Here is a 15,361-nt window from a genome sequence, read left to right on the forward strand (position 1 = left end):
TCTACATTCCAATCTAGAACACGACTTCCATTGAGGCTCTGCTGCCCTAGTAACCAGATTTGGTAAGGGAGAACTGCTACCACCTTGTGGCCGTTTCACACAACTGCAGGTTTAATGCCAGCGCTAATGATCAGTGGATATTCCAAATCATTACAGGCCTGTAAATGACACCTGCCCTGAAAACAAATCCTGGGGTCATATATCGACCAAAAAATTCAAAAGACGTCCATATTTCAAAACGACAGTTTCAAGAGGCATATTTCACGCACATTAGTGTTCTGCTTCTTTTGCTTTCTTTCTTTCTTTGTTAAAAAAAACGGGAATGGAAAAAGGCAACCCTCAGAATGGGCGAAAACGTTCACAAACGAATCAATGGACAAAGGTTTAATCTCCAATATATATAAACAGCTCATGCAGCTTAATTTTAATAAAACAAACAACCCAATACAAAAATGGGCAGAAGATCTAAAGAGACGTTTCTTCAAAGAAGACACAGAGATGGCCAAGACGCACATGAAAAGCTGCTCAACATCACTAATTATTAGAGAAATGCAAATCAAAACTACAATGAGGTAAGACCTCACACCTGTTAGAATCGGCATCATCAGATAATCTACAAACAACAAATTCTGGCGAGGGTGTGGACAAAAGGAACCCTCTTCCGCTATTGGTGGGAATGTAAATTGATACAGTCACTATGGAGAACAGTATGGAGGTTCCTTTAAAAAACTAAAAAGAGAATTACCATAGGATCCAGCAATCCCACTTCTGGGCATATACCCTGAGAAAACCATAAATCACAGAGACACATTCACCACAATGTTCATTGCAGCACTATTTACAATAGCCAGGTTATGGAAGCAACATAAATGCCCACAGACAGACGAATGGATAAAGATGTGGTACATATATAAAATGGAATATTACTCAGCCATAAAAAGGAATGAAACTGGGTCATTTGTAGAGAAGTTGATGGAACTAGAGACTGTCATACAGAGTGAAGTAAGCCAGAAAGAGAAAAACAAATATTGTATATTAATGCCTATATGTGGAACCTAGAAAAATGGTAGAGATGAACTGGTTTGCAGGGCAGAAATAGAGACACAGAGGTAGAGAACAAACGTATGGACACAAAGTGGGGGAAGCCATGGGGTGGTGGTGGTGGGATGAGTTGGGAGATTAGGATTGACCTGTATACATGTCTATGCATAAAATAGATAACTAATACTAACCTACTGTATAAAAAATAACTAAAATTAAATTTCAAAATTTTTAAAAATAAAATGTAAAAATAAAACAGAAAAAAGTTCTTCCATTCACACTGATGTATTTATACGAATGAATTATTTCCATGCTTATATCTATAAATACATAAATGAGGAATAAAATCTAACTTGAACCAAAAAAGAAAAAAAAAAAACTGAACCTAACAGTTATACAGAGGAAAACACTACCAAGGCACTTGCTCCAGTGGTAAACAATTCTGAAATTGGTCAGAGGTGGGGAATCATCTCCCATACAGCCAGCAGCCCCGCCCGCCCACGCAAGGAGCATCCTCATTGCAAAGCTGGGAGACCGTGCCGAGGCCTCTGTGAGTAAACGTGAGCTGAGCCCCAGGCCAGATGCTGCTGAACTGTTCCCACCCTTCCCAGGTGAAACACCTGAATATGTACAAGGGCTTGAAAGCCTAGAGGAAGGGCCGTGGAGCCACACCAGCGACAGCACGCAGGCCAACTTGGTGCCTGCAGGTCAGCCAGGATGGTACTGGCCACGGGCGCTCTTCTGGAAGCTTTCTATTGCCCTGCCTGAGATACCCCTCCTGTCCCGGCCCCCACTCCTTTTTTTCCTTCCTCACCTCAGCCCGGAGAGATATTCCAGTGGAAGTTATGGGTGACACATCCTCTTCTTTACAGGTGGCAGCCTGGCAACTCCTGCCGAAAGTCCAGCAGAGCCCCACTCACACCGGGCCACCCACAAAGCCGTGGACCCTCACACCCTCCCACCAGCACAGCCCCGAGACTGCTGACGGGGCAGAGAATATGGAGTCAGGCACAGCTGCAGGGGCTATTGCTGCCTGGAGTGCTGTTTATATTGACCTCAACCCAGGCAACCCTGGGGAGGGCTTGCCGGCAGGGTCAGGCTGCCCAGGTCAGCTAATCCTCAGCCCTCAGGGAATCACATTGCAGAAAATGGACCTCGCTAAGACAGAATATTCGCCAAGGAGAAAAAGGACACAATGCCATTTGCAGCACCGTAGATGAGTCTCGAGGTAATCACGTGACTTGGAGTAAGTCAGAAAGTGAAAGACACATATCATATCATATCACTTATAGGTGTTACCTATAAATTGATACCAGGGCAGATATTTCCACGGAGAAGGGCAATCACAGATTCATTAAACAAACTTATGGTTCACCAAAGGAAAGGTGTGAGGATTGAATTCATTACGATATTGGCGTTAACAGACATATACAAACACAGTAGACGTATATAATCACCAAAGACCTACGGAGTACCAAGAGAAGACTACTCAACATTCTGTCATAACGTACATGGGAAAAGGATCCCAGGAAGAACAGACATATGTATATGTGTAAAAGAACCACCTCTTGCACACCTACAACAAGCTAAACGTTGTACTCAAACTTGCTGTAATAAAAAATAAAAAATTAAATTAAAAACACGAACAAGAAGTAGTGAGACAAACTTGAGGGGCTTTCTCCTGGCACATTCCGTTCTACATTCCAATCTAGAACACGACTTCCATTGAGGCTCTGCTGCCCTAGTAACCAGATTTGGTAAGGGAGAACTGCTGCCACCTTGTGGCCGTTTCACACAACTGCAGGTTTAATGCCAGCGCTAATGGTCAGTGGATATTCCAAATCATTACAGGCCTGTAAATGACACCTGCCCTGAAAACAAATCCTGGGGTCATATATCGACCAAAAAATTCAAAAGACGTCCATATTTCAAAACGACAGTTTCAAGAGGCATATTTCACGCACATTAGTGTTCTGCTTCTTTTGCTTTCTTTCTTTCTTTGTTAAAAAAAACGGGAATGGAAAAAGGCAACCCTCAAAATGGGCGAAAACGTTCACAAACGAATCAATGGACAAAGGTTTAATCTCCAATATATATAAACAGCTCATGCAGCTTAATATTAATAAAACAAACAACCCAATACAAAAATGGGCAGAAGATCTAAAGAGACGTTTCTTCAAAGAAGACACAGAGATGGCCAAGACGCACATGAAAAGCTGCTCAACATCACTAATTATTAGAGAAATGCAAATCAAAACTACAATGAGGTAAGACCTCACACCTGTTAGAATCGGCATCATCAGCTAATCTACAATCAACAAATTCTGGGGAGGGTGTGGACAAAAGGAACCCTCTTCCGCTATTGGTGGGAATGTAAATTGATACAGTCACTATGGAGAACAGTATGGAGGTTCCTTTAAAAAACTAAAAAGAGAATTACCATAGGATCCAGCAATCCCACTTCTGGGCATATACCCAGAGAAAACCATAAATCACAAAGACACATTCACCACAATGTTCATTGCAGCACTATTTACAATAGCCAGGTAATGGAAGCAACCTAAATGCCCACAGACAGACGAATGGATAAAGATGTTGTACATATACAAAATGGAATATTACTCAGCCATAAAAAGGAATGAAACTGGGTCATTTGTAGAGAAGTTGATGGATCTAGAGACTGTCATACAGAGTGAAGTAAGCCAGAAAGAGAAAAACAAATATTGTATATTAATGCCTATATGTGGAACCTAGAAAAATGGTAGAGATGAACTGGTTTGCAGGGCAGAAATAGAGACACAGAGGTAGAGAACAAACGTATGGACACAAAGTGGGGGAAGCCATGGGGTGGTGGTTGTGGGATGAGTTGGGAGATTAGGATTGACCTGTATACATGTCTATGCATAAAATAGATAACTAATAATAACCTACTGTATGAAAAAATAACTAAAATTAAATTTCAAAATTTTAAAAAATAAAATGTAAAAATAAAACAGAAAAAAAGTTCTTCCATTCACACTGATGTATTTATACGAATGAATTATTTCCATGCTTATATCTATAAATACATAAATGAGGAATAAAATCTAACTTGAACCAAAAAAGAAAAAAAAAACTGAACCTAACAGTTATACAGAGGAAAACACTACCAAGGCACTTGCTCCACTGGTAAACAATTCTGAAATTGGTCAGAGGTGGGGAATCATCTCCCATACAGCCAGCAGCCCCGCCCGCCCACGCAAGGAGCATCCTCATTGCAAAGCTGGGAGACCGTGCCGAGGCCTCTGTGAGTAAACGTGAGCTGAGCCCCAGGCCAGATGCTGCTGAACGGTTCCCACCCTTCCCAGGTGAAACACCTGAATATGTACAAGGGCTTGAAAGCCTAGAGGAAGGGCCGTGGAGCCACACCAGCGACAGCACGCAGGCCAACTTGGTGCCTGCAGGTCAGCCAGGATGGTACTGGCCACGGGCGCTCTTCTGGAAGCTTTCTATTGCCCTGCCTGAGATACCCCTCCTGTCCCGGCCCCCACTCCTTTTTTTCCTTCCTCACCTCAGCCCGGAGAGATATTCCAGTGGAAGTTATGGGTGACACATCCTCTTCTTTACAGGTGGCAGCCTGGCAACTCCTGCCGAAAGTCCAGCAGAACCCCACTCACACCGGGCCACCCACAAAGCCGTGGACCCTCACACCCTCCCACCAGCACAGCCCCGAGACTGCTGACGGGGCAGAGAATATGGAGTCAGGCACAGCTGCAGGGGCTATTGCTGCCTGGAGTGCTGTTTATATTGACCTCAACCCAGGCAACCCTGGGGAGGGCTTGCCGGCAGGGTCAGGCTGCCCAGGTCAGCTAATCCTCAGCCCTCAGGGAATCACATTGCAGAATATGGACCTCGCTAAGACAGAATATTCGCCAAGGAAAAAAAGGACACAATGCCATTTGCAGCACCGTAGATGAGTCTCGAGGTAATCACGTGACTTGGAGTAAGTCAGAAAGTGAAAGACACATATCATATCATATCACTTATAGGTGTTACCTATAAATTGATACCAGGGCAGATATTTCCACGGAGAAGGGCAATCACAGATTCATTAAACAAACTTATGGTTCACCAAAGGAAAGGTGTGAGGATTGAATTCATTACGATATTGGGGTTAACAGACATATACAAACACAGTAGACGTATATAATCACCAAAGACCTACGGAGTACCAAGAGAAGACTACTCAACATTCTGTCATAACGTACATGGGAAAAGGATCCCAGGAAGAACAGACATATGTATATGTGTAAAAGAACCACCTCTTGCACACCTACAACAAGCTAAACGTTGTACTCAAACTTGCTGTAATAAAAAATAAAAAATTAAATTAAAAACACGAACAAGAAGTAGTGAGACAAACATGAGGGGCTTTCTCCTGGCACATTCCGTTCTACATTCCAATCTAGAACACGACTTCCATTGAGGCTCTGCTGCCCTAGTAACCAGATTTGGTAAGGGAGAACTGCTGCCACCTTGTGGCCGTTTCACACAACTGCAGGTTTAATGCCAGCGCTAATGGTCAGTGGATATTCCAAATCATTACAGGCCTGTAAATGACACCTGCCCTGAAAACAAATCCTGGGGTCATATATCGACCAAAAAATTCAAAAGACGTCCATATTTCAAAACGACAGTTTCAAGAGGCATATTTCACGCACATTAGTGTTCTGCTTCTTTTGCTTTCTTTCTTTCTTTGTTAAAAAAAACGGGAATGGAAAAAGGCAACCCTCAAAATGGGCGAAAACGTTCACAAACGAATCAATGGACAAAGGTTTAATCTCCAATATATATAAACAGCTCATGCAGCTTAATATTAATAAAACAAACAACCCAATACAAAAATGGGCAGAAGATCTAAAGAGACGTTTCTTCAAAGAAGACACAGAGATGGCCAAGACGCACATGAAAAGCTGCTCAACATCACTAATTATTAGAGAAATGCAAATCAAAACTACAATGAGGTAAGACCTCACACCTGTTAGAATCGGCATCATCAGCTAATCTACAATCAACAAATTCTGGGGAGGGTGTGGACAAAAGGAACCCTCTTCCGCTATTGGTGGGAATGTAAATTGATACAGTCACTATGGAGAACAGTATGGAGGTTCCTTTAAAAAACTAAAAAGAGAATTACCATAGGATCCAGCAATCCCACTTCTGGGCATATACCCAGAGAAAACCATAAATCACAAAGACACATTCACCACAATGTTCATTGCAGCACTATTTACAATAGCCAGGTAATGGAAGCAACCTAAATGCCCACAGACAGACGAATGGATAAAGATGTTGTACATATACAAAATGGAATATTACTCAGCCATAAAAAGGAATGAAACTGGGTCATTTGTAGAGAAGTTGATGGATCTAGAGACTGTCATACAGAGTGAAGTAAGCCAGAAAGAGAAAAACAAATATTGTATATTAATGCCTATATGTGGAACCTAGAAAAATGGTAGAGATGAACTGGTTTGCAGGGCAGAAATAGAGACACAGAGGTAGAGAACAAACGTATGGACACAAAGTGGGGGAAGCCATGGGGTGGTGGTTGTGGGATGAGTTGGGAGATTAGGATTGACCTGTATACATGTCTATGCATAAAATAGATAACTAATAATAACCTACTGTATGAAAAAATAACTAAAATTAAATTTCAAAATTTTAAAAAATAAAATGTAAAAATAAAACAGAAAAAAAGTTCTTCCATTCACACTGATGTATTTATACGAATGAATTATTTCCATGCTTATATCTATAAATACATAAATGAGGAATAAAATCTAACTTGAACCAAAAAAGAAAAAAAAAACTGAACCTAACAGTTATACAGAGGAAAACACTACCAAGGCACTTGCTCCACTGGTAAACAATTCTGAAATTGGTCAGAGGTGGGGAATCATCTCCCATACAGCCAGCAGCCCCGCCCGCCCACGCAAGGAGCATCCTCATTGCAAAGCTGGGAGACCGTGCCGAGGCCTCTGTGAGTAAACGTGAGCTGAGCCCCAGGCCAGATGCTGCTGAACGGTTCCCACCCTTCCCAGGTGAAACACCTGAATATGTACAAGGGCTTGAAAGCCTAGAGGAAGGGCCGTGGAGCCACACCAGCGACAGCACGCAGGCCAACTTGGTGCCTGCAGGTCAGCCAGGATGGTACTGGCCACGGGCGCTCTTCTGGAAGCTTTCTATTGCCCTGCCTGAGATACCCCTCCTGTCCCGGCCCCCACTCATTTTTTTCCTTCCTCACCTCAGCCCGGAGAGATATTCCAGTGGAAGTTATGGGTGACACATCCTCTTCTTTACAGGTGGCAGCCTGGCAACTCCTGCTGAAAGTCCAGCAGAGCCCCACTCACACCGGGCCACCCACAAAGCCGTGGACCCTCACACCCTCCCACCAGCACAGCCCCGAGACTGCTGACGGGGCAGAGAATATGGAGTCAGGCACAGCTGCAGGGGCTATTGCTGCCTGGAGTGCTGTTTATATTGACCTCAACCCAGGCAACCCTGGGGAGGGCTTGCCGGCAGGGTCAGGCTGCCCAGGTCAGCTAATCCTCAGCCCTCAGGGAATCACATTGCAGAATATGGACCTCGCTAAGACAGAATATTCGCCAAGGAAAAAAAGGACACAATGCCATTTGCAGCACCGTAGATGAGTCTCGAGGTAATCACGTGACTTGGAGTAAGTCAGAAAGTGAAAGACACATATCATATCATATCACTTATAGGTGTTACCTATAAATTGATACCAGGGCAGATATTTCCACGGAGAAGGGCAATCACAGATTCATTAAACAAACTTATGGTTCACCAAAGGAAAGGTGTGAGGATTGAATTCATTACGATATTGGGGTTAACAGACATATACAAACACAGTAGACGTATATAATCACCAAAGACCTACGGAGTACCAAGAGAAGACTACTCAACATTCTGTCATAACGTACATGGGAAAAGGATCCCAGGAAGAACAGACATATGTATATGTGTAAAAGAACCACCTCTTGCACACCTACAACATGCTAAACGTTGTACTCAAACTTGCTGTAATAAAAAATAAAAAATTAAATTAAAAACACGAACAAGAAGTAGTGAGACAAACTTGAGGGGCTTTCTCCTGGCACATTCCGTTCTACATTCCAATCTAGAACACGACTTCCATTGAGGCTCTGCTGCCCTAGTAACCAGATTTGGTAAGGGAGAACTGCTACCACCTTGTGGCCGTTTCACACAACTGCAGGTTTAATGCCAGCGCTAATGATCAGTGGATATTCCAAATCATTACAGGCCTGTAAATGACACCTGCCCTGAAAACAAATCCTGGGGTCATATATCGACCAAAAAATTCAAAAGACGTCCATATTTCAAAACGACAGTTTCAAGAGGCATATTTCACGCACATTAGTGTTCTGCTTCTTTTGCTTTCTTTCTTTCTTTGTTAAAAAAAACGGGAATGGAAAAAGGCAACCCTCAGAATGGGCGAAAACGTTCACAAACGAATCAATGGACAAAGGTTTAATCTCCAATATATATAAACAGCTCATGCAGCTTAATTTTAATAAAACAAACAACCCAATACAAAAATGGGCAGAAGATCTAAAGAGACGTTTCTTCAAAGAAGACACAGAGATGGCCAAGACGCACATGAAAAGCTGCTCAACATCACTAATTATTAGAGAAATGCAAATCAAAACTACAATGAGGTAAGACCTCACACCTGTTAGAATCGGCATCATCAGATAATCTACAAACAACAAATTCTGGCGAGGGTGTGGACAAAAGGAACCCTCTTCCGCTATTGGTGGGAATGTAAATTGATACAGTCACTATGGAGAACAGTATGGAGGTTCCTTTAAAAAACTAAAAAGAGAATTACCATAGGATCCAGCAATCCCACTTCTGGGCATATACCCTGAGAAAACCATAAATCACAGAGACACATTCACCACAATGTTCATTGCAGCACTATTTACAATAGCCAGGTTATGGAAGCAACATAAATGGCCACAGACAGACGAATGGATAAAGATGTGGTACATATATAAAATGGAATATTACTCAGCCATAAAAAGGAATGAAACTGGGTCATTTGTAGAGAAGTTGATGGATCTAGAGACTGTCATACAGAGTGAAGTAAGCCAGAAAGAGAAAAACAAATATTGTATATTAATGCCTATATGTGGAACCTAGAAAAATGGTAGAGATGAACTGGTTTGCAGGGCAGAAATAGAGACACAGAGGTAGAGAACAAACGTATGGACACAAAGTGGGGGAAGCCATGGGGTGGTGGTGGTGGGATGAGTTGGGAGATTAGGATTGACCTGTATACATGTCTATGCATAAAATAGATAACTAATACTAACCTACTGTATAAAAAAATAACTAAAATTAAATTTCAAAATTTTTAAAAATAAAATGTAAAAATAAAACAGAAAAAAGTTCTTCCATTCACACTGATGTATTTATACGAATGAATTATTTCCATGCTTATATCTATAAATACATAAATGAGGAATAAAATCTAACTTGAACCAAAAAAGAAAAAAAAAAACTGAACCTAACAGTAATACAGAGGAAAACACTACCAAGGCACTTGCTCCAGTGGTAAACAATTCTGAAATTGGTCAGAGGTGGGGAATCATCTCCCATACAGCCAGCAGCCCCGCCCGCCCACGCAAGGAGCATCCTCATTGCAAAGCTGGGAGACCGTGCCGAGGCCTCTGTGAGTAAACGTGAGCTGAGCCCCAGGCCAGATGCTGCTGAACTGTTCCCACCCTTCCCAGGTGAAACACCTGAATATGTACAAGGGCTTGAAAGCCTAGAGGAAGGGCCGTGGAGCCACACCAGCGACAGCACGCAGGCCAACTTGGTGCCTGCAGGTCAGCCAGGATGGTACTGGCCACGGGCGCTCTTCTGGAAGCTTTCTATTGCCCTGCCTGAGATACCCCTCCTGTCCCGGCCCCCACTCCTTTTTTTCCTTCCTCACCTCAGCCCGGAGAGATATTCCAGTGGAAGTTATGGGTGACACATCCTCTTCTTTACAGGTGGCAGCCTGGCAACTCCTGCCGAAAGTCCAGCAGAGCCCCACTCACACCGGGCCACCCACAAAGCCGTGGACCCTCACACCCTCCCACCAGCACAGCCCCGAGACTGCTGACGGGGCAGAGAATATGGAGTCAGGCACAGCTGCAGGGGCTATTGCTGCCTGGAGTGCTGTTTATATTGACCTCAACCCAGGCAACCCTGGGGAGGGCTTGCCGGCAGGGTCAGGCTGCCCAGGTCAGCTAATCCTCAGCCCTCAGGGAATCACATTGCAGAAAATGGACCTCGCTAAGACAGAATATTCGCCAAGGAGAAAAAGGACACAATGCCATTTGCAGCACCGTAGATGAGTCTCGAGGTAATCACGTGACTTGGAGTAAGTCAGAAAGTGAAAGACACATATCATATCATATCACTTATAGGTGTTACCTATAAATTGATACCAGGGCAGATATTTCCACGGAGAAGGGCAATCACAGATTCATTAAACAAACTTATGGTTCACCAAAGGAAAGGTGTGAGGATTGAATTCATTACGATATTGGGGTTAACAGACATATACAAACACAGTAGACGTATATAATCACCAAAGACCTACGGAGTACCAAGAGAAGACTACTCAACATTCTGTCATAACGTACATGGGAAAAGGATCCCAGGAAGAACAGACATATGTATATGTGTAAAAGAACCACCTCTTGCACACCTACAACAAGCTAAACGTTGTACTCAAACTTGATGTAATAAAAAATAAAAAATTAAATTAAAAACACGAACAAGAAGTAGTGAGACAAACTTGAGGGGCTTTCTCCTGGCACATTCCGTTCTACATTCCAATCTAGAACACGACTTCCATTGAGGCTCTGCTGCCCTAGTAACCAGATTTGGTAAGGGAGAACTGCTGCCACCTTGTGGCCGTTTCACACAACTGCAGGTTTAATGCCAGCGCTAATGGTCAGTGGATATTCCAAATCATTACAGGCCTGTAAATGACACCTGCCCTGAAAACAAATCCTGGGGTCATATATCGACCAAAAAATTCAAAAGACGTCCATATTTCAAAACGACAGTTTCAAGAGGCATGTTTCACGCACATTATTGTTCTGCTTCTTTTGCTTTCTTTCTTTCTTTGTTAAAAAAAACGGGAATGGAAAAAGGCAACCCTCAGAATGGGCGAAAACGTTCACAAACGAATCAATGGACAAAGGTTTAATCTCCAATATATATAAACAGCTCATGCAGCTTAATATTAATAAAACAAACAACCCAATACAAAAATGGGCAGAAGATCTAAAGAGACGTTTCTTCAAAGAAGACACAGAGATGGCCAAGACGCACATGAAAAGCTGCTCAACATCACTAATTATTAGAGAAATGCAAATCAAAACTACAATGAGGTAAGACCTCACACCTGTTAGAATCGGCATCATCAGATAATCTACAATCAACAAATTCTGGGGACGGTGTGGACAAAAGGAACCCTCTTCCGCTATTGGTGGGAATGTAAATTGATACAGTCACTATGGAGAACAGTATGGAGGTTCCTTTAAAAAACTAAAAAGAGAATTACCATAGGATCCAGCAATCCCACTTCTGGGCATATACCCAGAGAAAACCATAAATCACAAAGACACATTCACCACAATGTTCATTGCAGCACTATTTACAATAGCCAGGTAATGGAAGCAACCTAAATGCCCACAGACAGACGAATGGATAAAGATGTGGTACATATACAAAATGGAATATTACTCAGCCATAAAAAGGAATGAAACTGGGTCATTTGTAGAGAAGTTGATGGATCTAGAGACTGTCATACAGAGTGAAGTAAGCCAGAAAGAGAAAAACAAATATTGTATATTAATGCCTATATGTGGAACCTAGAAAAATGGTAGAGATGAACTGGTTTGCAGGGCAGAAATAGAGACACAGAGGTAGAGAACAAACGTATGGACACAAAGTGGGGGAAGCCATGGGGTGGTGGTGGTGGGATGAGTTGGGATATTAGGATTGACCTGTATACATGTCTATGCATAAAATAGATAACTAATAATAACCTACTGTATAAAAAAAATAAATAAAATTAAATTTCAAAATTTTAAAAAATAAAATGTAAAAATAAAACAGAAAAAAAGTTCTTCCATTCACACTGATGTATTTATACGAATGAATTATTTCCATGCTTATATCTATAAATACATAAATGAGGAATAAAATCTAACTTGAACCAATAAAGAAAAAAAAAACTGAACCTAAGAATTATACAGAGGAAAACACTACCAAGGCACTTGCTCCAGTGGTAAACAATTCTGAAATTGGTCAGAGGTGGGGAATCATCTCCCATACAGCCAGCAGCCCCGCCCGCCCACGCCAGGAGCATCCTCATTGCAAAGCTGGGAGACCGTGCCGAGGCCTCTGTGAGTAAACGTGAGCTGAGCCCCAGGCCAGATGCTGCTGAACTGTTCCCACCCTTCCCAGGTGAAACACCTGAATATGTACAAGGGCTTGAAAGCCTAGAGGAAGGGCCGTGGAGCCACACCAGCGACAGCACGCAGGCCAACTTGGTGCCTGCAGGTCAGCCAGGATGGTACTGGCCACGGGCGCTCTTCTGGAAGCTTTCTATTGCCCTGCCTGAGATACCCCTCCTGTCCCGGCCCCCACTCCTTTTTTTCCTTCCTCACCTCAGCCCGGAGAGATATTCCAGTGGAAGTTATGGGTGACACATCCTCTTCTTTACAGGTGGCAGCCTGGCAACTCCTGCCGAAAGTCCAGCAGAGCCCCACTCACACCGGGCCACCCACAAAGCCGTGGACCCTCACACCCTCCCACCAGCACAGCCCCGAGACTGCTGACGGGGCAGAGAATATGGAGTAAGGCACAGCTGCAGGGGCTATTGCTGCCTGGAGTGCTGTTTATATTGACCTCAACCCAGGCACACCTCGGGAGGGCTTGCCGGCAGGGTCAGGCTGCCCAGGTCAGCTAATCCTCAGCCCTCAGGGAATCACATTGCAGAAAATGAACCTCGCTAAGACAGAATATTCGCCAAGGAGAAAAAGGACACAATGCCATTTGCAGCACCGTAGATGAGTCTCGAGGTAATCACGTGACTTGGAGTAAGTCAGAAAGTGAAAGACACATATCATATCATATCACTTATAGGTGTTACCTATAAATTGATACAAGGGCAGATATTTCCACGGAGAAGGGCAATCACAGATTCATTAAACAAACTTATGGTTCACCAAAGGAAAGGTGTGAGGATTGAATTCATTACGATATTGGGGTTAACAGACATATAAAAACACAGTAGACGTATATAATGACCAAAGACCTACGGAGTACCAAGAGAAGACTACTCAACATTCTGTCATAACGTACATGGGAAAAGGATCCCAGGAAGAACAGACATATGTATATGTGTAAAAGAACCACCTCTTGCACACCTACAACATGCTAAACGTTGTACTCAAACTTGCTGTAATAAAAAATAAAAAATTAAATTAAAAACACGAACAAGAAGTAGTGAGACAAACTTGAGGGGCTTTCTCCTGGCACATTCCGTTCTACATTCCAATCTAGAACACGACTTCCATTGAGGCTCTGCTGCCCTAGTAACCAGATTTGGTAAGGGAGAACTGCTGCCACCTTGTGGCCGTTTCACACAACTGCAGGTTTAATGCCAGCGCTAATGGTCAGTGGATATTCCAAATCATTACAGGCCTGTAAATGACACCTGCCCTGAAAACAATTCCTGGGGTCATATATCGACCAAAAAATTCAAAAGACGTCCATATTTCAAAACGACAGTTTCAAGAGGCATATGTCACGCACATTATTGTTCTGTTTCTTTTGCTTTCTTTCTTTCTTTGTTAAAAAAAACGGGAATGGAGAAAGGCAACCCTGAGAATGGGCGAAAATGTTCACAAACGAATCAATGGACAAAGGTTTAATCTCCAATATATATAAAAAGCTCATGCAGCTTAATATTAATAAAACAAACAACCCAATACAAAAATGGGCAGAAGATCTAAAGAGACGTTTCTTCAAAGAAGACACAGAGATGGCCAAGACGCACATGAAAAGCTGCTCAACATCACTAATTATTAGAGAAATGCAAATCAAAACTACAATGAGGTAAGACCTCACACCTGTTAGAATCGGCATCATCAGGTAATCTACAAACAACAAATTCTGGGGACGGTGTGGACCAAAGGAACCCTCTTCCGCTATTGGTGGGAATGTAAATTGATACAGTCACTATGGAGAACAGTATGGAGGTTCCTTTAAAAAACTAAAAAGAGAATTATCATAGGATCCAGCAATCCCACTTCTGGGCATATACCCAGAGAAAACCATAAATCACAGAGACACATTCACCACAATGTTCATTGCAACACTATTTACAATAGCCAGGTTATGGAAGCAACATAAATGCCCACAGACAGACGAATGGATAAAGATGTGGTACATATACAAAATGGAATATTACTCAGCCATAAAAAGGAATGAAACTGGGTCATTTGTAGAGAAGTTGATGGATCTAGAGACTCATACAGAGTGAAGTAAGCCAGAAAGAGAAAAACAAATATTGTATATTAATGCCTATATGTGGAACCTAGAAAAATGGTAGAGATGAACTGGTTTGCAGGGCAGAAATAGAGACACAGAGGTAGAGAACAAACGTATGGACACAAAGTGGGGGAAGCCATGGGGTGGTGGTGGTGGGATGAGTTGGGAGATTAGGATTGACCTGTATACATGTCTATGCATAAAATAGATAACTAATAATAACCTACTGTATAAAAAAATAACTAAAATTAAATTTCAAAATTTTTAAAAATAAAATGTAAAAATAAAACAGAAAAATAGTTCTTCCATTCACACTGATGTATTTATACGAATGAATTATTTCCATGCTTATATCTATAAATACATAAATGAGGAATAAAATCTAACTTGAACCAAAAAAGAAAAAAAAAAACTGAACCTAACAGTTATACAGAAAAAAACACTACCAAGGCACTTGCTCCAGTGGTAAACAATTCTGAAATTGGTCAGAGGTGGGGAATCATCTCCCATACAGCCAGCAGCCCCGCCCGCCCACGCAAGGAGCATCCTCATTGCAAAGCTGGGAGACCGTGCCGAGGCCTCTGTGAGTAAACGTGAGCTGAGCCCCAGGCCAGATGCTGCTGAACTGTTCCCACCCTTCCCAGGTGAAACACCTGAATATGTACAAGGGCTT

Source organism: Mesoplodon bidens (genome assembly GCF_964165515.1).
Source record: "Mesoplodon bidens genome assembly, contig: HAP1_SCAFFOLD_58, whole genome shotgun sequence".
In the NCBI taxonomy this organism is placed as follows: Eukaryota; Metazoa; Chordata; class Mammalia; order Artiodactyla; family Ziphiidae; genus Mesoplodon; species Mesoplodon bidens.